The 24,449-nt window shown below is 36.7% G+C and overlaps 1 long non-coding RNA gene across 1 annotated transcript in view; it reads left to right on the top strand.

Annotated features, from left to right (window-relative positions):
- The window catches only part of LOC125908791 (uncharacterized), a 104,672-nt gene extending 82,619 nt beyond the window's left edge, over positions 1–22,053 (top strand). The window contains exons 2-3 of the long non-coding RNA XR_007453437.1: positions 15,410–15,566; positions 20,655–22,053. This is a non-coding gene — a long non-coding RNA (uncharacterized LOC125908791). The remainder of the gene's footprint in view (positions 1–15,409; positions 15,567–20,654) is intronic.
- The last annotated feature ends 2,396 nt before the right edge of the window (positions 22,054–24,449 follow it).

Raw genomic sequence — 24,449 nt, 5'->3', positions numbered from 1 at the left:
ACACACACACTCCCGTCTCCTCCCTCACTCACACACACACACACACACACACACACACACACACACACACACGTCTCCTCCCTCACACACTCCCCCATCTCCTCCCTCCCCCCTCCCCCTTCTCCATGACCACGGATCCCTCTACTCCACAGCATCCATGATCCATTTCTTCCCTAAAACATGTCTCCACAATTCCTACCGTCCTCAACGTGGCATTTTCTCTCCCTTTATCTGTGGAGTTCTGTCAGTCTTCAGGTCTATTTCTAGGGTATTTAGGACGATTTGATAGCTATCTATTTGTGTTCATGGGAGGAGACAAACGTAGGGTCCTCCTACTCTGCCATCTTGTTATTCTTTCATTAGCCTTTTTGATCTTCTTCCCCTCCCAACTTTTTCTGTATTGTGAATACAGAAGAATATATATTACTTTCATAACAAAAACTAAAACATAAAAATAAAGGCAGGCAATAACTATGCTATATTTTTCATATTATTGATCCCTATCTCTGTATCATGAACTTAATTGTGAATAAGGTTGATTACTCTATTTTTAACTTGCAAAGAATGTTTCTGGGTCTTGCAAACTTTAATTTTTTTTAATTACTTTGTAGGCTCCAATATAGAGCAAAAATTCACTTTGAAGACAATGAAGTCTGAATTTAAAAGTTTTTATCCCTTTTTAAGAAGGAAATAAAAAAAAACCCTTAAAAAAGCTTAATCCATGAGAAGGTACATAAAGGGAGCCCATTCCTCATGGGAGAAATGTGTGCTGTATTGCTTGTGTCGTTTGTATCGCTTGCTACCATGAGAGATGCAGGTACTTTGAAAGGGATGGGTGGTAAATTATCCAAGACTTAAAAAGTAATAAAAGAAACTATAGTCTGGAAAAAAAATATGTTCTATACATGATTCACAGACTTATTGTAGTCATTTTGGAAGCATTGAAACAGACCAAATGTGTGGAGAAATTATTTCTGATTGCATACTGAAATTTTAAAGGCACTCAGATGGCTAAGGTTTGTGTTCCATGTAGAAACTGACTTTGAATGCTAGGTTTGGGAATTGGATAGGAAAAGGAGGAGATTCACATTTTGAGCAAACTTGATCGGCAGAAAGGCAGGAGAAACTTATAAACAGACGAGGAAAAAATCTAAGATTAAAGTGAGCATTGGCCTGGGTAGCAGAGTGAAATAGAGATGAAATTGAAAAAGATCTGCCTGAGAATAGAAAGGGCTCACAAAACGTTCGTTATGATTTAGGTAAAGGCTAAGTGGTTATTTTCTAAAACTAAAAGAATCTCATGGCTAAGTGTAGAGCATTGAAGCAAGAGGCAGGCATGGGTATATAATGGTGGGGGAGGGGGGGAGTGTGTGGAAATCACTGAAGACCTTAATTCTGTTTTCAATTTTGATTTGTTCACTAAGAACCTTGGAAGTCACATAGTCTGACTTTCCTGTAAATCTATAAATCTTGGGGTGTTCTATATCGGTATACATAGGGCTTTACATTGGTTTCAGTCATTCATGTCCTGCTTGTCCAGAGACCAAAGGTTGTCTTCTAAATTTGCTGGCAGCAGTGATGGCACACTACTGTAAACAAAGAAAAGTGCACTGCAGTTCCGAATACTTTACTTCTCCTTCCCAATAGAACCCTAGGAAAGGAGATTTGAAATGGAACTTAGAAGTTATCATCCCCATTCACTGAAGTGTCTCCATACCATCTCCAAAATAGCCATCTGACTTCTGCTTGAATTAGGGTCTACTATATCTATGTTATCAACTCTTTTAACATATAAAAAATAAAAGCAAGGTTAATTGGACATCAAATAGTCTTAGAGAACTTAATAGCTTTCCAGAATTTTTGGGGGGAGGATACTAATACAATATTTAATAAATCATAGTTTTTAAAATCTACATTTTCCATTAAATATTTTTCATAGCTTGGGACACCTGGGTGGCTCAGTTGGTTGAGTTTCCGACTTCAGCTCAGGTCATGGTCTCACAGTTCGTGAGTTTGAGCCCCACGTCGGGCTCTGTGCTAAGAAACAGCTCAGAGCCCAGAGCTTGCTTCGGATTCTGTGTGTGTCTCTCTCTCCCCCTCCCCTGCTTATGCTCTGCCTCTCTCTGTCTCTGTCTCTCAAAAATAAGTGTTAAAAAAATTTTTAAAAATATTTTTCATAGCTCTTAATTCTCTTATTTAGCAGTGATTCAGCAGTGGGAACTCTGACGTCAAATTATTTTCATCTCCAGTTGCCACTCGAGGCATGCCCCACTCTGATCCCTTTGTCACTTGCTGCCAGAATAGTTTTTCTTAAAACTCTTCCTAAATGTCTCTTGCTAACAGTTACTCAGTGATTCTTCATTAGGTTCAAAATAAAAGTTCAAACTCCTAGTCATGATTTATAATGATATCCCATAATCTGGGTATTTATGTGTCTGGATACTGCAGTTATCTATTGCTGCAAGAATGCTGCAAGAACAAGCCAAAATTCAGTGACTTAAAACAACAAATATTTATTTTCTACTAGGTCAGCAGGGGGTGTTTGTTGATCTTGCTCAGGCCTAGCTCACCTCACCTAGATCTTGTGCATCTGTGGTTAGCTGGCAGGTGCCCAGTGGCTGGCTCTTGGCTGGTGTGACAAAGTGATCAGGTCACTAGTCTCCTTATCCAAAAGGTCAGTCAGAGCTTGTTTTCTGGCTGTTGAGCAAAATTCCAGAAGAGGAAGTAGAAACTGACAGGCTTTCTGACACTTAGGCTTAGTCCTGGCAAACTGCTACTTCTGTTGGCTTACACTAGCCAAAGTAAGTCACAATGTTAGCCCAGTTACAAGGAATAGACTTTCAGTGTAAGGCATTAGAAATACACCTAGCAAAATATGTGGATACAATGGGGAGGGGCAAAAACTGGAGAGTTTTTGGCTCTAGTCCACTACTCTTATTTATCTCTCCATCTTTGATATTTGCTAAACCCCAACTTACTCATTATGCCCAGCAATAGTGAACTTTGGGTAGTTCTTTAAAAATGGTATGTCATTGCTTCCTTTGATTGTTGCACCCAATATTCCCTTTGCCTGGAATTACCTTCTGTATTTGACTGACTTCTATACTTCCACAAAAAAACCAAAACAATGATAAAGTTTTAAGTACCCACTATGTACTGGGCATCTATCTAATGTTTTTACTTGTAACTAATTCAATTTCCATTTTGAGATAAATGATATTTTTTATTTTATAGATAAGAAAACTGAGGATAGCAGGGTTCTGTAACTTATCCAAAGATACTGCTAGTTTATATGGTGAAGTCAGAATTTGACTGAGTTCTGAGTTCCCAGAACCTAGCACCATCTGGCACAGAGTCAGGTTCTTTGGCTTCTATTTCTTGAATGAATGAATTGGGTTTCTTAGCCTTGGCACTATGGACATTTTTGATCTGATAATTCTTTGAGGGAGCTGTCTTGTGCATTATAGGATGTTCACCAACATTTCTGGCCTCTACTCAATGGTTGCAAGTAGCACTCTCCCAGTAGTAACAATCAAAAATATCTTCAGACGTTGCCAGATGTCCCCCAGGGAGTAGGGAACAAAATCACCCCTGGTTGAGAACCACTGAAATAAATGAAGGACCTAGAGTAATTGTTTTTAACATTGTCTAAATAGTAAAATAACCTTGGGAAACTTAAGTCTTCAATCTCCTAGGTTAATCAGTTAGGATTTCTGGGCATAGGGCCTAGACTGCAGTATTTTTTGAGTTCTCCAGATGATTCCAATGTGCAGCCATTTGAGATCTTGTCTAGAGGCTTATACTCTTAAAAAGTAAATGTTTTACTAATTCTTCACCTTTGAAACCTTTCCTCAGGTTTGTTGGAGCTGGAAGTCAAATCTTTGTATTATAAAATTGGGGACTATTTTTGATATTTCATTGAATTTTTCTAGGAGACTAACACAGTGCTTTATATAGTTGGATTTTTTTTTGTACATTTCAGGTGAGATTGAATTAGATAAAAGGCAAATCAAAGTTAGCCATCCCCAAAGCCAAGGGAAAGAGGAGGCATAATAGACTGAAGGGCATTTTTGTCTGTGGCAATTATTTGACTAATAATGCTTACTCAAATTTCTGAGTTGATATTCACCAAACTAACGAAGTGTGCTGTGCACAACACCTCTGTCCCCACATGCTGTTTGCATGGTACATGGTGTGACAATGTTGCTGTTGCCTGATTTTTGCATTTCTCAGCATTCCAAATGTTTCTCTTAGGTTGAAAGGGATCTTTGTTACAGATAACACTTCAAAAGTAGTCTCAAATGCATTCAGACAGAGAAGTGTGTACATAGGCCACATTATATTTCTCTGTGCCTCAGCATAATTTAAGTCTTTTTCATGTTACTAAAAGTCCTTTGTTCCCAAGCATCATTTCAAGTATATTTATTGGTAAATTTGTATTATGAACTGAATAATTACATCCTGGGAGTTGGGGTTCTATAGTTCCTTATACAATGCAATATTGATTAGTACCATATTATAAAATCGCTTGCAAGGAAGCCATAATGTATAAAAAATAGAATTCCTGGAAGAAATTTATGATCATCTGAATTTATTACAATGACTCCATGACTATCAGTCTTAAAAGGAACATAAAGTGTAGTAAACTGAAATCAGTCTTTTTTATGGAGTACCAGAAAATCATACAGTTGCAAGTGTTGACCATCCACAACATATAAAAAGGCAACAGATTTTTTAAAAAACCACCAAGATATGCTTATTATTTTAGGCCCAAATGCTACTTTAAACTTGGTTTAATTAAAAATCTCAATGCTTTATTGGATAAAATATTTTTTAGAAGTACTAAAATACTATGCTACTACCTAGATATATAATAAAGCTGGTTTTTAGAATTAATTGTGTCTCAGTGAATGGTTTTAAGGTCTTGCTTATGTTAAAAGGCACCTTGGACTTTTGTTCTTCGATAAACTGTATTTTTGACTTTATAAGAGTGCCATTACCCTCACTGTAGACTTTTAAATTTGATGTTTTCATCAGAAAAATACATCAGTAATCCTGGTGTTCAGTAAAGTTGAGGTGAGTTTTTTACTATAAATGACTTTGCCATAATTAGGCCACATAAATACAGATTTCATTCAATAGTAAATGTCTAGATTCCCTGCTTATATTTGATAACTCTATTGATCTAGGATTGTTTTCTTGGGAAATATACTACAGTCCCAATTTTCACTGAAATCTATCAGAAAAGAAAAATTATCTTCATTAATTTTATATCTTTTATATTAATAAAGGTAAACATATTCCAGCAAATCAGATCTTTGTTAGGCTTGTGTGACATTTATGGGCAGTGTGGCTCTTTAGTCTGAAGACCACTTTTAATCTGAAACTGATGAGATTGAGATGATCAGAAATAGAGCTTTTTCAAACAGGGACAATTAGAGTACAATCACCTGATTCAGATATAGGTCTGTAGAATGATTGGAAATTAGTGCCCATAAATCAACCTATGGCAGAAAAGTGATTTAATCAATGGGCAGATGGCTAGTTCTCAAGCTTTGGATGCCCACTGGGTAGTCACTTCTGGAATCCTTTTAGCACTCAGTTGGAAAGATCTACCAACTTCAACTATAAGACAAGCTTTTCTTTTGAACAAAATGTTCTGCTTTAGAAATGATAGTTATACTTAATTGCAAGGTGGCAAGTCAAGCTCTAAAACAATTGATAACCACCAAAATACAGAAATAAAACTGCTCTACTCTTAATTGTTAGCACTTTCCTCATGTCATTTTGGCCATCCTTTACTGATGACAACCTTTCTATAGAGCACAAATTGGTCCATAATGAGCCGCAGAAAACATTCCATCACCACATCTCAAGCACTTTAGCAAATATTTAACTTTTTTTTTTTTTTTACATGGAATGAATTATTTAAACGACTAAGTGTGTGTGTGGAAGCGTGCATGTGTGCAGAAATTTTTAGGGCAATTTTTTTTTAATGCTTCCAGTAAGAGTTCAGAATTAACCATCTTAAAAATCTTATAAACAGGAAAACCACAGTAGATGAGCCATCCTTGGGGTATCACACTACTCCTCTTTCTTCATAAGCTTTAACAAAGATGTAAATAATTTATTTCTACTTAACAAAAGGACAGAAAAGGTTAAGATAGAAATATTCATAGAAGGATCCAAATCTGCACTTTATTTCTGCCACAGAGTAGAACATTAAAAATACTCCCACACCTGCACAAATTGTCTGTATCATCAGCCTGCCTTTCCATTTTTGAACAATCACTGAATAATTGGACATGTCCAGACTTGCTCTTTCCATGTAGACTTGCTCTCAAATTGATTTTTAAATTGCTTTAAGAGATCTGGTAATATTTTGAAGATGTCAAGATTTGGATTAAAATGTTAAAATAAGTTGGCTTCAAATTGTTTATCCAACAGAACATATGAATAGGGTAATAAACAATCGGGGTACAGTGAGAATCCTGAGTTCATTAGTCATCTTCATGAATTGCTAAAAGACTATGTTTTCACAGTGCAACTGGCTGCTGCAAGAAGGAAAAGCGCCAAGAAACAAGACCTTTTTTAAGCCTTATACTCTCAGGAAATATGCAGATAACCTGGCTGAAATAATGATTAGTTTATTATGTGAATAGAATGCACTCGAGGGGATTCTTCCATTTTGCAGTATCTTTGATAACTCCAAATATCAAATTTCTAAGAAGATACCTTTTTCAAAAGCTATTTTCCCCATGAGCAAGGGGCACAGAAAAATAAAAGGTTTATAATTGTCTACTATACGTATTATATTACAGAAGAATATATCTTCAGACAATTGTTTTTAGCTATATTTATCTTCGAAGATTTAATGAACCTATTGATGTTTACAAAATCTGTATTTTAAAATTTGCCCTCTGGACTGTTGACTCATTGTTTATAGTCTTTTCTTACCATCTCTGAGAGTGGGACAGAGCAGGAATATAATGTGGTGGGCCATTTCTCTGATTATTAGTAGCTCTGCTGTGTCTGGATGAAATTATCCATTCCACCATTGCCAACTATATATTAAATGTTTAATTCTCACAAGGCATCATGCTAGGTGGTATATATCTGTTCTCTATGGTCCTTAAAAGGATCCCTGCAAAATAGGTACTGGTATACTCTTTTTTTTCCTCTCCAGAAAAAATAAATGAACATTATGAAGTTGGTATAATTTTCTCAATGCTCACTGCTAGTAAGTGGCAAATCCAAGTCTATTCTAAAGTCCCTACTTTTCCAGTATGGCACTTAATGTCTTTGAGTGTACTTGGAGGTGACTATACCATGGAGTTGACTCTGCCATCGAATTTAGTCATTGGAATTAAATTGGACTATGAAGGGGAACAGATGACAAAAAGCCTTTGGAATCAAATGATGGGTTAAATCTCAAAACCTTATTTGACCTCACTGATCTTCAATTTTCTAGTGGAAATATAATACCTAGTGGAAACTTTACAGGACTGTTGAAATAAAAGATAATAATTATAGCACTTGACAAATTTGGTTTGCTATGACAAAGAAATTTGGAAATGTTGAGCAGTTTAATAGTTCTTTAGGGATTTCCTTTCACTCCTTTTCTCTTTCCATAAACTGTTTAACCATATATATTAAGCACCTATATAATTTTTTAAAATTTTATTTAAAAAATTTTTAAAACGTTTTTATTTTTGAGAGAGAGAGAAAGAGACAGAGTGTAAGTGGGGAAGGGGCAGAGAGAGAAGGAGACACAAAATCTGAAGCAGGCTCCAGGCTCTGAGCTTTCTGCACAGAATCCCATGCGGGGCTCAAACTCAGATTGCAAGATCATGACCTGAGCCAAAGTTGGACGCTTAACATACTGAGCCACCTAGGTGCCCCCTATACTGATACTTTTCTAGGTGTAGAGAATATATGGATGAATAATAAACCTTGAAGCTTTTGCTCCAAAGTGAGTAAGTGCCCTGAAGAAACTTGGTGTTTTGGAGGCTCGAGATGCAAATATTTATAATGTAAAGTAGAAATTGCATGGGTTTTATGTGAACTTAGAGTATACATATGACCCAGTGTGGTCAGGGAAAGTTTACTAGATTAAATCATGCTTGAGCCGAATCTTAAAGAATGAACATTTTTAGAAATGAGCCAGGAATGGAGAAATGAGAGGAATACTAGGCAGAAGGAAAAATTAGAGCATAAGACATGGAGGTGCAAAACAACATTTAATGTCTCTGGATCATGAAGACTGGAGACCATGCTGGAGACAAGGCAGAAGTCCTAGGCTGTGGGGATCTTATATACCCTGGTAAGAATGTGCGTGAATATTTCTCTGGCAAACCTATGTGTTGGGTGGATTCGGGGGGAATAAAATGAGTAAAGGAGTTAGAATTTGTTGCAGTAGAGAATGAAAATTTGAACAGGATTAATTGGAGTTGGGGATGGAGAAGAGAAGATGGATTTGGGAAATGCTTAAAAAGCAAATTGATGAATTTGGGAGGTAGGAGAGGAATTAAATGGTTAATGGTTCCTAATTAGGGTAAACTGGAAAGATGGCAGGACCACAAGGTAAAAGAAAACAAGAAATGTGAAGACAAGGGAGATGCATCATTCCATGTCCCTTTAAGAGTACCTGTTACAAGGTACATAGTGACTGACGGCTCCAACTATGTAGCACCTTTTGGATTGGCTGTGCAAAGAATAACTAAGCCCCTACTAACCAATGCCTTGTGACTATGGTTGTGTTGGAGCCAGGCCCTTCCTGCCTGTGTGGGACTTTTCTACCAGTAATTTTTGCTCAAGGAATTGCCTTTTGCCTGGTTAAGACTCTCAGAACTGCACTGCAGTGTGTGGCTTTTTCTGTTTGATTTTTTTCTCCATCCTTTCCTTTCACATTTTCAGACCTACACTGTGGTCTGAAGGGTCTTCTGCCTACTCTGGGCCCATCTTTTCTTAACAGGGGTTTCCAGTAAAGCTCTTGCATCTCTAATCCCTATGTAGCATCTGCTTCTGGAGAACCCAAACTAATATTAAGGAGCATTTAGATATGGGCAGGGTGAAAGTGATGAGATCAGGTACAGAAATAGTGTTTGATATGACAGAGAAATGATGAATATATTGAACAGCTGGCTAAACAAGTTAGAAAATGAGACATAAAACAGGCTTGACATGTAGGTTTGGGAGGCTTCAGCATATGGTATGTAGTCAAAACTGTAGATGAAATCACACAGAATAGGAAACATGAAACCATAGAAATTTCTATATTCATGCAATTTCAGACGCATTAGAGCATACCAATCAGCCTGTGGCCTTCACTTTGAGAAGACTACTGTATTCCCTTCTATTTGTGCCCTCTTTTTCTGGCTGGATGTGTTACCTCATGCCACTCAGCTTTTATGAGCACTTTGCACACTTAAGGCTCTTCACTGTCAGGATTAGTACCCATTCCTATGTTGGTTGTGCCTTACACCTCCATCTTTTCCAGAAGAGTGATGACTCTTAGTAATCCTCTTGAGGTCACAGCTCAAGAGCTCAAGTTCCAGGCCATTTGAGGTCTGATGCTCTTACCCTCCCAGACCGTTGAAGACTCAATTCAGTGCCCTAGGGTAGCAAATTTCTACTGTAAAATTTCTGATTTTGTTTCCTACTTCTTACTCTGTATATTTTTAGAAATTCTTAGCATGTCTGGTAAAAAGCAAAGTTAGAAATTCTGGTTTTTTTCACTTTTGGTAATTACAGTAGTTTTATAATCAGTCTTTTCTGGAAGGGAAATTGCTCTAGCTTTAGAGTGCTAAGCTCTACTCTGAAGTTCCAGCTTCTCTTACCTGGGGAGGCTTTCATTTTTCCTTCATCCAGGTGACACTGCTTTGTGGCTTTCCATGTTTTCAGAAGGTTCTGGCATACCTGAGTTTCAGCTCATCAAGCAGCAGTAAAGGTGAAATGAGTCTTGTAGTCTTGTGGTGGCATTATAGGCATTCAGAAAAACATAGGTCTAGATCCACTTGTCTATTGAACTGGCCTCATGGTTTTGGCATATTTTACAGCATGACTGAAGAGTGGATAAGGGTAGCAGTGAAAGGGTGGAATAGAAAGATGCAGTGTCCTTCTCTATGAACTTGTACAACTTCCTTTCAAACGTTCACCTTGAACAAAATAGATTCTGGCATGGAATAAACAAAGTAAAGATAACATTCCCACAATACTCTTGATGTGGCTGCCTATAAGTGGGTGAGGGTTGGGCACTGCTGAATAATTACTTAGTCCCTCATGAGATATTACAAATGTATATTTGGTGCCCAGAGTCAGGAGTAACCTACATACCAGTTCCAGAGGTCTAAGGCTCACCACTCTCTCCAGGTGAACTGATTTAACTGGCAATAGATTCAGTTGTACACATCTGGCCCCAACCTCCATTTCATCTGAGGCCAGTAGAATCTGTTCTATACATTTCTTAGGTCAAAATCACCATGTGCAGTTGTCCCAGTTGAAGTGCTTCCAAACTTGCAGAATTTTATGAACTCTCCCTCATACCTAATTTTCATGGAACATGGATGAGAGCTCTTTATTTCTCACAAAGACATCTAGCAGTGTTTTAAATACAACGGGAGCACCCATACCACAATGCTTTTGAGAATGCTAATTAATAGAACTACCACATTTCTGTCAAGAATTAGCTGGGTAATAGGTAGCCAGTGAAAGATCTAAGAAAGAGGTGAGAAGATGAGAGGGAGCAGGATGAAGTGGAGGAAGTAGAAGACCTAGAATTATACTGAATGAGGATCAGCTGAGGTAGTTTGAAGAAACTGAAGTTTTAAACTGTGATAAAGATCTGGAAACCAGTCTGAGGTGAACAACTGACATTCAGTCATCACTAATGGTGTGACACAGGCTGCCTCAGGTCAACACAGTTTTACAAACAAGAAGATATTTTGCAAATTTTGGTGAAAATATAGGACTATAAATTTTTAACGTATCTATATACATAAGTAAAGGTCGTAATGAATAGTGTTATTTATGGAGCTGATAAATAGTAATTAGAAACCCCCCTAGGCCAAAATCCAACAAAATTTGGGGATAATTTTACCTGTGCTGAGAGTTAGGTTTTAAGCTTAATTGTTTATTTAGCTGATGGTTACCATTCTTAGGTCTCCAGTTAGTACATTAGAATACTCTGTCCAGGGGTGCCTGGGTGGCTCAGTCGGTTAAGCGTCCGACTTCGGCTCAGGTCATGATCTCACAGTCCGTGAGTTCGAGCCCCACGTCGGAATCTGTGCTGACAGCTCAGAGCCTGGAGCCTGCTTCGGATTCTGTGTCTCCCTCTCTCTCTGACCCTCCCCCATTCATGCTCTGCCTCTCTGTCTCAAAAATAAATAAACGTTAAAAAAATACTCTGTCCACATGAGAAGTTGCTGTTGTATTTGTTTCCATTTAACTTTTCTTCCCCTTTCCTGCTTTCTCTGAAGATAATGGCTAGGTTTCTAAATAGCCTACTGATGAAATATTATTAATCAATGGAAATAGTTAAATAGAACTTCAGGTTAGGAAAAGAAATGTTAGCATATGCATAATCTAATTTGCTCACTGGTCATTAGATAATCAACTTTACATTATATACTAGAAGTATATAATTATTTTTGAATTATCTAAATGTTCACCTACTTTCCGATTTTTTTTTTCTGTGGGAACGAGGCTCTATGACTCATAATTAAATCACCTTCTTTCAACCTGGATTAGTTTAATCATCTCTTTGTCCCAAATCACCTTTCGGTAAATTAAGCTAATAGAAAATAACTTAGAGAATTGAAAGAGTGTGAATTTAAGCATGAGAGGCAAAAGGATTAAACACACCTGTTCTGATGGTCCTTTTTAAATACTTTTCTGTAATTGTAATAGCTTTGGTATAAGCAACTGTTGAAGCTATGAACCACAGAGTATGGAAAGTGGGGCAACATTTGAATTCTCTGGAATATAGCTATGACCTGGGTTTAAACCTTTGAGTATTGTTTTCTCCATGAAACGAAATGAGTTATCAGCTTAGGGTTGAGTATGTATCTCTCTTACAACTGTTCGAAATCATCTTTTATATATCCACTTCTGGAGTCATAGCTGGAAGACAAGCTCTTCAGACATAGATAATGAAGCTCTACTTTCCAAGGGGGTAACATGGGGATTTCACATATATGACCCTGGGATTTGCTGAAGTAATCTTGTTGATAAGGTTTTTTTTTTGTTTGTTTGTTTGTTTTTTTTTCATGCCTGCAAGCTAGTTATTTCTCAAGTAGCTAGTAATTTATCTTGTTAAACTCTACAGTCAGGTGTGATTTTTCTGCATGGATAACATAAATCTAGATACTACTACTTCCTATCAATACAAACTCATTGAAAACTTGGGAAAAGGATTCTGATAAACATTCCCTAAAATTATATGAAACACGGTGGTATGTATTCATAGGTATGTGTTTGTTTTGTGTATTTTTAAAGGGAATGTCTATAGCCTTCCTCTGATATTTAGATTTCATCATCATCCCAGATATTTAGAATTGCTACTGTAGAATATAAGAAATACACCCTTGAATGATGGGGGTGGGGGTGGCTGTGGCACTGACCTCCTGCACAGTTGAAAATCCATGTATAATTTTTGACCCCTCACCTCCCAAATTGAATAACTGAGTATTGATTGGAAGCCTTACTGATAACAGTTTATTAATATGTATTTTGTGGACTTTTATGCATTATTTGCTGTATTCTTAAAATAAGCTAGAGAAAAAGTGTTGAGAAAATACATTCACGGTACTTTTCTGTATTTATAAAAAGTGTATAAATGGACACATACAATTCAAACCTGTGTTCAAAGGTCAACTGTATTAAGGGAAAGAATGAAAACCGTGAAAAAATACAGTGAAAATTAGTTCTTTAATCAGTAGTACTATTGATGAATTCCAGTGTTTAAGCTGAGTTTTATTTTATTTTATTCTAAATTTGTTTCCATTCATATGTGTTACATTGAATGCCATCTTACAATTCTGTTACATAACATTCCAAAACAAATAATGATACTCAAGGTTGCTGTGTAAAGGATATCAATTTTACATATTCAAGTTGAATAAATAGCATTTTGTTGAAATTCTGGGGGAAAAACCAATAGCAGGAAATTGCAGAATTGAACACTGTCTTTCTCCTGCAAATAAAGAATGTAAATCATTTAATCAGACTGGTTCTAAAAACCATGTAAATGCTATAAGTGAGTAAAATATTGACTTACAGTTTTTAATTATACAGGATTAGATACTTGGGTAGAAGTTTTAGAATATTGTCTTAATCTAATAAAATATGGTCTTTGGAATCTATTAGTCTAAAATTCCAGCTTCAGTATTTATTGATAATGTTACCCTTAGCCAAATAACATATATTCTCTTTCCACCATAAATGAGGCAATGAACACAAAGTCTCTGTTTAGTTCGTGGTAAATGAAAATGCCTCAGGGTGCCTAAGTGGCTCAATTGGTTAAGCTGCCAACTCCTGATTTCAGTTGAGAATTGAACCAAGTCATGATCTCATGTCTGAGTTTGAGCCTGCATTGGGCTCCATGCTGAGAGTGCAAGGTGTGCTTAGGATTCTCTCTCTGCCCCTGCCCTGCTCGTGCGCACTCATTCGCTCTGTCTCTCTCAAAATAAATAAAGAAAAAAAAATAGTTCCTCATAAGAAGCAGTAGGAGCAGTAGTCCTTCTGGGGCCAGGGGGAGATGCGGTACACAGAGAGTCTAAATGTATCCAGTGAGAGGTTTTTGAGGGAAGTTAGAAATAGGCTGAGGAGGGTTAGCCATGCAGAAGTAGGGTTCAGGCTTTATTTAGTCTAGTAAATTAACAGACACTATCCCAAGAATAAGTCCTGTTTAAAGGTAGTTATATCACAGTTTCTGTATTTGATATCATTATAGGCCTGAATAAAGAACGTAGGCTAAAATACTGAAATGACAGAAATGGTGGCAGTTGATTATTTGAATTTAAGTTAAAGACAAATTACTGGTTAACAGCTATGAAAAGATCTAAGGTATGGCAGAGAATCTCCTAGAAATAAGATTGTGAGATATGCCAAGTATAAAACCTTGAAGATAATACGATTGATAATCCACACAGGCACAGATTTTATGAGACCAATCAAAGTTGCCAGTGTTGTGTAATGAATGTTATGTTGACTGTACTGTGTCTAAAGTGTTGTTTTATGTGTGGGAAAATTTCACCTATAAAATCTTTATGCTTGTGCACCAGGGAATAGTGGTGTTTATGTGCTCTATTTGGTTATGTTTGGTTGTGCATGTTGAAGAAGTAGCTTTATTTTAAAGGTAATTATAATTCGATAATACCTCAAAAGATGGTATCTTTTCGTTTTCCCCATTTTTGTGTCCAAGTATAGAGAGACCCCAGTTAAATATTTGGGTCCATCTAATGTAGCTTCTGGGGAGCTATTGTTAATTACAGCAAATGTATGTTTAGTGTTTTTTATGTGTAGGCACTAAGAGCTCTGTCTGTATATATTTAGTAGAATTCTTGTTGATAGTCCTAGAAGACAGGAACTACCATTATCTCTATACCACAAGTGAGAAAATTGGCTCTTAAAAGTAATTGTTTTGGTTAAGATCACATAGTAGTAAAGCCAGAATTCAAACCACCTGTGATACCAGAACTCATATGCTACAACATATTAACCAGCATTTCAGGAGGGAAGGTGAGGTGAACCACAGACTATAATACCTGTTATCAGTAATTAAATAAAATAAATAAACAAATAATTTTATTTATTTATCACCTCACCTGTGTGCCCTGGAGCCACTTGTAGGATAATTTTTCCGAAAGTTGAGAGAATACTGTCTCATCCTTGTGTTCGTAATATGCCATGTGCTTTACCTCCAAACTCTTGAATATTTATAAGCACATCAGTGTACTTTCACTCACAGAAATAGGATTCATTCACTGGTAGAGCCAGGCAATGCTCTAGGCACTTGGGATTTATTTATCCCTGAACAAAACACACAAAACAAAGGTTCTTTAATTTCTTGGAGTAATTTTGTGGGTTTCAACATAAAGGAAACTGAAAGCACATAAGAAAAAGTAAGAACTTCTAACAATTAAACAAAAACTGGGTACCTGGTTAGTGGGGCTTAAGTTAGTTCATTAAAAAAAAAATTGAGTGTTGTTGACACAGAGTCAATTTCTTAAACATCAAGTTGTCTGAAGTCAAATATGGCTGGAGTAGAATTTTTTTGGTCTTACAGATTAGACTACTGTAATTCTCATTCCTTCATTTTCATATGGGTTTATAAGGGAAACTGTTTTCTTCTTTCTTAAAATATGTAGTCTCTATCTTTCCCATATTCTGACATGTTGTCTTTTGGCAGAAATCAGAGAAATAATATTGTTGGTTTCAAGATGTCAAGTAAAGCTTTCATCCACCTGGACACTGTTCTTTGTTCATGCATGAGTGCTAGATGCTACAAGATACTGGAAGCAAGAAGGCAAGCAGGTCTTCCAAGGCCTGAATGTCATGGAAGAAGGGTATGGTTTCTTAGTATTCTTTCTCATGGTAATATCCCTCCTATTTGCCATAGTATGAGTTTTGTTGTTGAGAATGGAGGATTAAAACATGAAGAGGATTATGAACCTTTTAAATGGGAGGTCTTCTTTCCTCAATGTAGCCAAGATGTACAGCTTTTATAGATGTTTAGAGTCTTCTATAATTTCATAGGAATGTACAGGATACACATTAGTACAGTTGCCTAAATGTAGGCAAAGCAAAATGGTTCTGTCTTTACTAGGGTCTCTAGAACTCCCAAAGGTTTCAGCCTAAAAAGGAAGGTGACTATACAATGACATGTTGAAGGGCAATAATCTTTCATGAGTTTGGGGAGGACAAAAACAAATAATCAAGCTTGAATAACTTGATATTTCTTTCTGTGGAGCTCCAGTCTGGAGACTTTTCTGGCGATACACCTGAACTTTTGAATTACTATGCATTTATAAAATGCCTCCTTCTGCTTTAAGCTCTTAAATGTTTGTTTATGAGCACAGTTAAAGCCCATGACTATATTTGGTATCATTAGGAACCTGGAATAGTGAGTAATTTCTGTTTTCTTTTTAATGAAATCTTTGCCTTGATGAGGCTGTATGAGCTGAGGTTTTAAATTCAAAAGAATTTTAACATGGAAGTCTGGAAGCTAAGGGAAAATACAAGAAAGTAAGCTGTTGGGATACTAGAAAAGCTAGAAGAAAAGTTTTAGGATAGAAAACTATCGAGTTTGCAATGAGTAAGATATTAACTGATGTAGGTTTATATTCTATTAAACTTCACTGTGTACTAAAATGCTGTCACAATTTTAGAAACATTACTTAACACACTCAGCACTTACTATTAGGTAGTATAGTGTGCACTCGATACATATTAACTTGTTGACTTTAATCTTTATAAGTCTGAGTTAGGTACTATTACTGTCTTCAGTTTATAGTTGGGGAAACTGAGGCACAGAAGTGCGGTAGCTTTGTCATTGTCATAGATATAATGAGTAGTTGCTATGTATGGTCTGAAAATTTGTGTCCTCTCCCCTCTTAGTTTTCCCCCTCCCAAAAAAGGTTGTATGTTGAAATCCTAACCACCTAAGCTGATCGTATTAGTAGGTGGGGACTTCGGGAGATGATTAAGTAATGAGGGTGGAGTCCTCATTCCTGGGATTAGTGCTTTTATAAAGGAGACCCCACAGAACTTCCTTGCCCCTTTTGTCATGTGGGGATACAAGGAGAATTCGGTAGCCTGGAAGAGGGCTCTTACCTGACCGTGCTGGCCCACTCATTATGACTTTCAGCCATGAAAATCATTTTTTTCTCAATTGTGAGAAATAAATTTATGTTGCTTATAAGTCACTGGCTGGCATTTTGTGGTAGTGGTCTATAAATACTCGAACTAAGTTGTGTAGTCAAAACTTGAATCCAGGCAGCCTTGCTCCAGAGTTCACAATCTTAACTACTAAGCTATACCCTCTCTCTCAATAAGTAAACCATTTCTATTTGTATATTAAATGTTATCAATAGGTTATGTCAATGTCTACACTGTTGTACAGTGTACATGTGTACATTGTCACATTGTAAAATGCTGTTTTGTATTTTTTGGTAAAATCCAGGAAAAGCTGGCAGGTTATTTATTTGTGTTTAGGTTTAGAGCAGTAGGTAAGGATTTGGGAAATAGCTGTGCCTTTTAACTAGAAACCAAACACCCAATTTTGTTTAAGATTACTACTTTCTGTGCTATAAGTTATTTTGGAAAATAGTTCCTTTAGGGGGAAATACAGTCTAATGGTTGAATGTGGAAACTTCAGAACACATTTTTAATGGGGTAAGGGAGAAACATTTTGAGTATTTCTTGATCAGAACATGGTATTTAAGAAGGGTATACAAGAAAACTGAAGTTTTGGTCCACTCAGATATACATTGAAGATCTTCCAGTCTAGCGATGAGACTTGGATTCGAGTGTCATCATCATCTACTGGAAACATGATGGTATGCAAAGGAGAGAGGAGAGAAATTGCCTTAACTTTCATTATTGGTCTAAGTATGATCTGGCAGTATTGGCATCACCAATGAGCTCATAAGAAACATAGCATCTTGTATAAAGAAATGGAAAAACCTTCCGTGCTCATGGATTGGAAGAATAAATATTGTCAAAATGTCAATACTACCCAAAGCTATCTACACATTCAATGCAATCCCAATCAAAATTGTACCAGCATTCTTCTCGAAGCTAGAACAAGCAATCCTAAAATTTGTATGGAACCACAAGAGACCCCGAATAGCCAAAGTAATTTTGAAGAAGAACCAAAGCAGGAGGCATCACAATCCCAGACTTTAGCCTCTACTACAAAGCTGTAATCATCAAGACAGCATGGTATTGGCACAAAAACAGACACATAGACCAATGGAATAGAATAGAAACCCCAGAACTAGACCCACAGACGTATGGCCAACTCATCTTTGACAAAGCAGGAAAGAAGATCCAATGGAAAAAAGACAGTCTCTTTAACAAATGGTGCTGGGAGAACTGGACAGCAACATGCAGAAGATTGAAACTAGACCACTTTCTCACACCATTCACAAAAATAAACTCAAAATGGGTAAAGGACCTGAATATGAGACAGGAAACCATCAAAACACTAGAGGAGAAAACAGGAGAAGACCTCTCTGACCTCAGCTGTAGCAATTTCTTACTTGACACATCCCCAAAGGCAAGGGAATTAAAAGCAAAAATGAACTATTGGGACCTCATGAAGATAAAAACGTTCTGCACAGTAAAGGAAACAATCAACAAAACTAAAAGGCAACCAACGGAATGGGAAAAGATATTTGCAAATGACATATCAGACAAAGGGCTAGTATCCAAAATCTATAAAGAGCTCACCAAACTCCACACCTGAAAAATAATCCAGTGAAGAAATGGGCAGAAAACATGAATAGACACTTCTCTAAAGAAATCCGGATGGCCAACAGGCACATGAGAAGATGCTCAATGTCGCTCCTCATCAGGGAAATACAAATCAAAACCACACTCAGATATCACCTCACGCCAGTCAGAGTGGCCAAAATGAACAAATCAGGAGACTATAGATGCTGGAGAGGATGTGGAGAAACAGGAACCTTCTTGCACTGTTGGTGGGAATGCAAAGTGGTGCAGCTGCTCTGGAAAACAGTGTGGAGGTTCCTCAAAAAATTAAAAGTAGACCTACCTTATGATCCAGCAGTAGCACTGCTAGGAATTTACCCAAGGGATACAGGAGTACTGATGCATAGGGGCACTTGTACCCCAATGTTTATAGCAGCACTCTCAACAATAGCCAAATTATGGAAAGAGCCAAAATGTGCATCAACTGATGAATGGATAAAGAAATTGTGGTTTATATACACAATGGAGTACTACATGGCAATGAGAAAGAATGAAATATGGCCCTTTGCAGCAACGTGGATGGAACTGGAGAGTGTGATGCTAAGTGAAATAAGCCATACAGAGAAAGACAGATACCATATGTTTTCACTCTTATGTGGATCCTGAGAAACTTAACAGAAACCCATGGGGGAAGGGAAGGGAAAAAAAAAAGAGGTTAGAGTGGGAGAGAGCCAAAGCATAAGAGACTGTTAAAAACTGAGAACAAACTGAGGGTTGATGGGGGGTGGGAGGAAGGGGAGGGTGAGTGATGGGTATTGAAGAGCATATCTTTTGGGATGAGCACTGGCTGTTGTATGGAAACCAATTTGACAATAAATCTCATATTAAAAATATAAAATGAAAAATGAAATAAAAAAAATATAGCATCTTGGGGCACTTGGGTGGCTCAGTTGATCATGTGTCCAACTTTGGCTCAAGTCATGATCTCACAGATTGTGAGCTCGAGCCTCATGTCAGGCTCTGTGCTGACAGTGAGGAGCCCGCTTTGGATTCTCTGTCTCCCTCTCTCTCTGCCCCTTCCCTGCTTGCTGCGTGTTCGCTGTATGCCTCTTTTCCTCCCTGCCTCTGAAATAAACATTAAAAAAAAGAAATAGAGCATCTTTAGCCCCATTCAGACCTACTGAATCAGAACCTGCATTTTTAACAAGATCATGGGGGTGATTCTATTGCATATTAAAGTTTGATAAACACTGTAATAGAAGGACACAATTTTCAGGTTTGTGCTGTCTTGAAGGACAAGAAATGGCCTCAAACTTTTTGGCCTATTTTTTATATCTCTTTAAGAACCTTTTGTCTGGTTGGCAGATCTGATTTTTATGAAAAATTTCTTCTCTTTTCTTTTCCCAAGTAACAATACTAACAATGATAACAATAATAGTAGCTAAGATTTATTGAGTGTATTCTATGAGCCAACCACTCTTCTCCTTTGATTATCTCACTTACTCTTCGGAATCTACAAAAGACGTTGGTATTTTTTTTTTAAAGTTTATTTTTGAGAGAGATTGGGGGAAGGGCAGAGAGAGAGAGAGAGGAGACCCACTCCTTGCACTGACAGCAGCAAGCCTAATATGGGGGTCAAACTCATGAACCATGAGACTGTGACTTGAGCCGAGGTCCAATGCTTAATTGACTGAGCCACCCAGGTGCACTGGAGTTTTTGTTTTAGATGAGGAACTGAGGCCTGGAAAGGTTATGTAACTTGTTTAAAGTCCTACAGCTAGCACAATTCAAACCCAAATCCAAAGTGGCATCATTTGCAGCCTGAATGGTCTTTCACATTCTGTTCTTCATATAATAACTTAATTTCTTATATGAGCCTTCTGTTAAAAAGGCAAATGTAGAGAGAGCTTGTAAGACATCCATCCCCAATAAACTGGGGGCAGCATTTAGTCATCCAAATCTTCTGAACAGTACAAGAATTCCTCCAATGAAACTCTTCAAAAAAAAAAAAAAACAAAACAAAACAAAAACAAAAACCATGTCTCTGTGGTAAACAACTTGTATTTGTTCAGCATATATGTAGATACACATCTGTATCCTAGAACATAGTTTTTTAAAAGTGACTTTTACACCAAACCCCAGACATTGATACTTTGTTTCAGCATTTAGAAGGTATTATTATTTTTTTTTTACTATTTTATTCCTTTAATCTAATTTAGACCATCTGAACTATAGCAGCACTGACCTGGAGTGCCAGTGGAGGCTTTTTAGTGAAGTATGTTAAGAACTCGATGAGAAATAGAAAAATCATTGTGAATGAAACAAAACAGGTCTTACCTGTTAACCTTGGAGCATGAATCTGTTGAACCTTTGAAGGAAGGCATCCTAAAGGACACCACTTGTGATTCATCCCAGGGAGGCTACGATGGAAAATATTTCCCAGATGTCTTTCCATATATGCTTTGACTTGAAGCTTCAATCACAGATAAGTGAATGTTTTCTAAACCATTGCATTGCTTTAGTTCAGTGAGAGACATTTCTGTTGTTAGGTAGGGTGATTTTTTTTTTTTTTTTCAAAAGGCAAGGTAACGATCACAATTTGTTAGCAACTGTTCTCCTTTTCTCATTTTATTAGTTTTCCCTATTCAGTGATGAACCATCTTATGTTTTTTACTTGTAAGTTCCTAACTCAATTAAACTGCTCAAGTGGTTTAGCCTTGTATATTAAAGACTATCATAAATAAATTCAAATGAGGTTAACCTTGGAGTGACATCCTCATTTCTATAATGATGTGCAGTCTGTGACTCCTTTCTTATCATTGGCCACAACATGATCAGACTCTAATTCGTAAAGACCTTGGAACTTTAAGTTACTTCATCTCCAGCCACTTGGATTCATTTATTTATAAATGGTTATTTCAAGTTTTCTTTCATTTGGCTCAAGCTGTTGATTGATGTTTCGTGTGAGTGTTTTCCTCATCAAAAAGCAGGAAGATAGCTGGGACATAACTTTCCAATAGCCTTTTTAATATGAAAGCCTATTTTGTATATGGCTCTTTCTGTAATCACTTGTGCATGACTGAGCTTAAATAGTTTGCAGACCTTGCTGATGGATTACAGAAGAAGCAATGAACTGGCAATTCTTTTTTAAGGGATTAGGTGACTTTGCACTGTAGTGAATTGTGCATTTTCCCCCTTGTTTCACTTTCTTAGGTGCTGTTTGGTGATCAATTTTATGGTATATAATGAGAAATTCCATAGATGAGTGCACATGGTGGATAGTACCTTCTGGTAAAAATGACATTCTTGTCTAGTAATAATGGGCATGGGATAGGAGCTGATGGTCTGTTCATGTGTATTTCCAAAGGGAGGTTGAGGAACTCAGTTAAGGAAGAAGTAGTCCCAGGCCCTTCTGACCCAAAACTGGCCCATTTGCTGTTGATGGAATTATAGAGACCCCCAGGCTGCCATGATGCTTACCAGCCAAGTTATGTCACGTCCTCAGCAACCTTCACCTTTTGCTTCACCTGCTCATCTTACAGTATTTTTTTGCTTTGTGTCTGGCAGACCTATTAGGGCAAAGATACTGGTAGAAGTTTAACACAAATGTTGATTATTATTCAAGTCAGTTATCTCAGAAATATGTGCTATCAGTTACTAAGGGGCAGCAGAAAGCAATTTAAAACCTCTTGTTGTCAGAAAAGCTTTTTAATACATAAGAGAATAAATATAATTAATATATATAACACCTAATTTTGTATATAGAAAATATATTGCTATCTCACTACCCTTTTTTTCTTTCTAATATAGTTTAAAAAGCTTAAAGAGTTTTGAATTCAAATATTGGCTCTTTGGAAAAAAAACCTAACATATATATTTTATTAAAAATATATATATTAGGTGAGATATATATATTATATAAATATATAAAAATCTGTATTAATACATATATTAGACTTATATTTACATATTATATTTATTATATGTATTAGATTTATATATTAAATATGTTTTTTTTCAAAAGGGCTAATATTTGACTTTGAAACTCTTTCAGCTTTTTAAAATATATTAGAAAGGAAAAAAAGGTAATAGAGATAGCAACTGGCAATATAGTAATAAACAATATTAGCTTTCATTTATTTGTTGTGGAGGCAGTATATTCAGTCTCCAGAGTCTGGAAACCTTAAAACTGAGGCAAGTTACAAGATCTTTCAAAGCCTTGCAAAATGGAGACAATAACGTACCTGCCTCATAATCTTAAGGAACTTGTGGTGAGGTTTGAATGAAATGATCCATGTATAATTGCTAAACAATTACATAGTAAGTTTTCTAGAAATGTTGCTTACTATTATATGTTCCTGACACCATGCCAAAATGAGCTTATTTTCCAATTTTGCAAATAATGAAACATACTTTGAAAAGTTAAGTAAAATTCATAAGGCCACACCTAATGGACTCCTGCCTCATACTACAATGTGTTAACTATAATTCTATATTTAATGTTTTACGTAGTTTTTAGGTGATTTTTTCCCCACAACTTTATCAGAAAACTGAGAATCAGGGTTTTTTTAATATTAAAAAAAATTCTTTTTAACATTTATTCATTTTTTGAGAGATGGAGAGAGACAGAGCACGAGCAGGGAGGGGCAGAGAGAGGAGACACAGAATCCGAAGCAGGCTCCAGGCTCTGAGCTGTCAGCACAGAGCCCAAAGTGGGGCTCAAACCCATAAACCCTTAGATCATGACTTGAGCTGAAGTCGGCTGCTTAACTGACTGAGCTATCCAGGCACCCAAGAATCAGTTTTTCGTATGTTAAAGATCTCCAAGTTACCAAGTTATAAAACTGGGATTTGAACATTCTTCTGCCTAGTTCTCTCCTCCCACCCTGTTCCTCTGAATACCGTGTGTAATTATGGTGTTTGGGGAGAGAGCTTATGTGTGTAAGCAGCACTTTTCCATTAGTTCTGCTATTGTTATCTATAGTCACAAAACATTCCAGTGAAAGTTGAAAGAAACAGACTTTATGATGAGCAAAAATATTAATAACTTATTGCACAATTACCAGAATGGCTACACAATAAAAGACTTGACAATACTAAATGTTGGTAAGGATGTGGAGAATGAGAACTCACACACTGTTGGTAGGAGAGAGATGGTGTAAACTGCTTTGGGAAAAGGTCTGCCAATTTCTTTTAAACTAAACATACACCTGCTTAACACCTGGCAATTCTACTCCTAGGTACTTACCCAGGAGAAATAAAAACTTTGATTCACAAAAAGACTTAAAGCTACTACGAACATTTTAGTATGTATAATGGCCAGAAACTGGAAAAAGCATAGATGTCCATGAAGAGACTAGATGAACTGAAGCATAATCCTCCAATGGAATACTAATTAGCCATAAAAAATAACAAGCTACACTTATACATGATAGTATGGATGCATCTCAGAAACATTATGCTGAGTGAAAGAAACTTTACACAAAAGATGATTTCACTGTGATGTTCTAGGACAAGCAAAACAAATCTGTGATGGTGTTTTCCTTCCCAAACACTGTCTTGTTCAGGAAGAGTGGTGTCTCTTGAATCTGGGGAGATATGTAAGCAATATCTGACTTACTGTTTATACATTGTCATGGGAGTTTTCCTCTGCAACTTTAGTTATCCAATTAAAGCTGTTAAGAAATTTGTTTGATCTCTTCAGCTAATGTCAAAGATACGACCTTGGCCCTGGAAGGCATTCAGACCAACCTGAACTCACAGGTCTGGGTTGTTTGGGATGATAAAGTTGCCCTTGACCTCTTCCTTATGGGGCTAAGGCAGAGTCTGGGTAAACATTAATACATCCTGCTGTACACGGATTAGTGCCTTGGGGCAAGCATAAAGGTCAATATAGAGACTTTAAAAGGAAACTAAGGTACACTCTGGTGTTTTATTAGACTTTTTTTTTTTTTTTTTTTTTTTCTTTCTCTCTCTCTCTTTCTCTTTTTTTTTTTTTTTTTTTTTTTTTTTTT

Source organism: Panthera uncia, assembly GCF_023721935.1.
Source record: "Panthera uncia isolate 11264 chromosome B3 unlocalized genomic scaffold, Puncia_PCG_1.0 HiC_scaffold_1, whole genome shotgun sequence".
In the NCBI taxonomy this organism is placed as follows: domain Eukaryota; kingdom Metazoa; phylum Chordata; class Mammalia; order Carnivora; family Felidae; genus Panthera; species Panthera uncia.
This window is presented reverse-complemented; position numbering and strand designations above follow the sequence as displayed.